Below are 2,995 nucleotides of genomic sequence, written 5' to 3'. Positions count from 1 at the left end.
AGAGTGAAGTATCATTGGATCGTGTGTTATCTTAAGTCCCAGTAATATCAGACGGTGACGGTGAAATAACAGAGGTAGGTAGTGTGGTACGGGATGACGAGAAAATTGATCGGATCCACAATTTAGTATTCGAATTCTTAGTGCAAAATAACGAATTTTAGTTATGTTGATTTTTGAGACGAGAGAGTATGCCTTTCGGCGTTCAAGTAGAAATATTTCTATATTTGAGTTCCATTTTGTGCCACACGAATTTATCTAGTAAGGTTGGTGTGAAAAAAAAAAAAATAAATCACGTTCAAAGTCCGGACACGAAAAATGTTTAATTCTTTCCCTTAGTACGTTAACGAGGTTAAAGGACGAGCGATACGGGAAAAATTGGAAATTAATCTTTGGTAATAATCGCGAGATCCAAAATTTTACGAATACAAGTCGGAGTCGTGAGGGTTTCTCCAAAATTAATTAATTAATTAATTAATTTTTTTTTTTTTTTTTTTTTTTTTTTTTTTTTTTTTTACCTTGACCACTAATAACATGGTTTAGAATTTGGACTTTGTTTAACCAAAATTCTCACTTGGAGAATTCGGCATAGAGTTGCTCTTTTCTCAAGAGTTCGAGCGTAAGACGGAGACGTTGTCCGTTTTTCCTTTCCGCTTGAATAGCTTAAAACATCAATTATAAGTACGGTAACGGATTTGTCTAGATAAGTTTGCATACGCGGTTCCGGAGGTCTATGAATACGGGCGGAGCCTTAGTTAAACTGAACGGCACTAAAAGAAATTTATAACTATCGTAGCGAGTTCGGAAAGCGGTTTAGGAGACATCTTCTCCCTTAACCCTCAATTGATGATAACCAGAATGAAGGTCGATTTTAGAATATACGCGAGATCCGTGTAACAGTTCAAGAGGTTGTTGATACGGGAAAGAGGATATCGGTTCTTAAACGGAAATCATTTAGTTCACTAGAATCACATATATGTGGGGAAAACATTCCCTTCCTAACGTATAGGTTTTGGGCTCCCTAGTTCTATAGATGTCAAATCAAAGTTCAAATTACCTACCCAATAAGTCTAACGTACTCCCTCCGATAAAATTTATCGATACGCAATGGTTTCCCGTTGGTCACTTGAATGGCGTAAGTAATATCTAGGGGGAGGGGTGGAGTGCAAAGAGTAGGCTCCAAAGCCTTGGATACAAAACATTTATCGATACCCGAATCGGATAAACATGAAACATAAGAGTCGTTGAGAAGGAACGTACCCGTAACTAATTGTCGTTCCGGGAATCCTATGTGTTAAGGTTGAAAGCTCATTCGCGTACATTAGGGTGGGCGTTCTTCTTGGGACATGCATTCTTAAAATGACCCAGTTGTCCACATTCAAAACAAGCACCCCTTCTGCGTGCACTGGGCACCTTTTTAGCGACGGGGGCGGCACCCTTACAACTATGGGCCACATGGCCACTTCTTTGACACTTGATGCAAAATGGTCCGCCACATTTTCCATAATGATGTTTGTGGCACGTGTTGCAAAAAGGTCGTGTTCCAGCATAATTTTTCCTGCCGCCGGGGGTGAAAGGCTTCTTGGTGGAGTCGTTGTGGTTGTGGTTGCTTGATGGAGAGGCTTCATGTTTTCTTTTGTTGTTAACTGGTTGGGCCTCGGCCGTTGGTGCCAGCGCTTCAATTTCATCCACCGTTTTTATAAATCGGCGGGCTATCATCACAGCCTCTTGTAGGTCGGCGGGTCTTAATGGCATTACCCCGTGTGGAATGCTCTTAGGGAGGCCATCCATGTAAAACTCAACTCCTTGGGGCCCGGGAGCCCGGAGGTTTGGACAAATGGAGGTTAGTTCGGCAAACCGTTGATTATAAGCTTCGAGGTCATCTCGGGCTATTTTTAAATTTCTTGGCCCCTGTTCGAGCCTTCGAGTCTCTTCGCGCGGGAAGTATTCGGTGGTCATTCTTTCTCTTAATTCGGTCCAAGAGAGTGTAAGGGCTTCATCGATACCCACCGATTGTACATACGTGTTCCACCATGAGAGAGCAATACCGGTGAGAGTGAGGGTGGAAAACTTGACCTTATCTTGGTCCCGACAACCGCTTATACTAAAAACGGCTTCTGTTTGTTCGAACCATCGGGTGAGAGCAACCGGTCCTTCGGTTCCATTGAAAGTGGGAGGATTGTACTTCATGAAGTTTTTGTAGGAGCACCCCCCGTTTGAATTACCGACCCCATGATTGTTGTTGTTAGAAAAGCGATCGGCCACGGCCGTACCCACGGCGGTGGTTATCATTCGTTGAAGAGCTTGTTCAAGAGTTTCGAGAGGAGTGTTGTGTTGACCTTGGTGAGCCATTGTTCCTTCATGACACAAGAATATCGTTGGTTAGTATTTTCAACAATACTAACCACAGTATGGAATAAGGATAGAGAGAAAATTTTCCTTGACTCGCCTTAAATTCTTTACGTCATAATGTCGGAACGTCCATGTGAATCACCGTAATATAATCCCGGAAATTATATTACCCTGATTCTCATGTGCATTTAACATTACTTCATAAAGTCAAGGTGGCGCATCAACAAAATTTATCAACGTAAGATCAAGATCGAATACGAGTTAGATATGATAGAAGAGTTCGAGTATAAATGCACAATTTGTCAAATAATTCCTACTTCAGTCTATATGCCGGTTGTAGTCTAGATTCACCTATGTACCCTATGACTCGGGGTGGACACAAATGAACTCTAAATCCCTACAACCAAGGCTCTGATACCAACTGTAGCGACCCCGACAAATCGTCAAGTGACGGCGTCGGCTACGTGGGTCCCATTACCTGATTATAAGTCTTTAAGATAACGTTTGACCAAAATATGTCGCCTTCATTTCAAAATAAAGCTTGTTTCAAAGTTTACAAGAATTGTTCAACCAAAAGTTAAGTTACAACGTTATAGATACGATTGAAATCTAGGCGACACGGTTTAAAGTAAAGTCAAAAGACGCT

The sequence above is a fragment of the Rutidosis leptorrhynchoides genome, chromosome 6, assembly GCF_046630445.1.
Source record: "Rutidosis leptorrhynchoides isolate AG116_Rl617_1_P2 chromosome 6, CSIRO_AGI_Rlap_v1, whole genome shotgun sequence".
Taxonomy (NCBI): domain Eukaryota; kingdom Viridiplantae; phylum Streptophyta; class Magnoliopsida; order Asterales; family Asteraceae; genus Rutidosis; species Rutidosis leptorrhynchoides.
Note: the sequence above shows the minus strand (reverse complement) of the source record.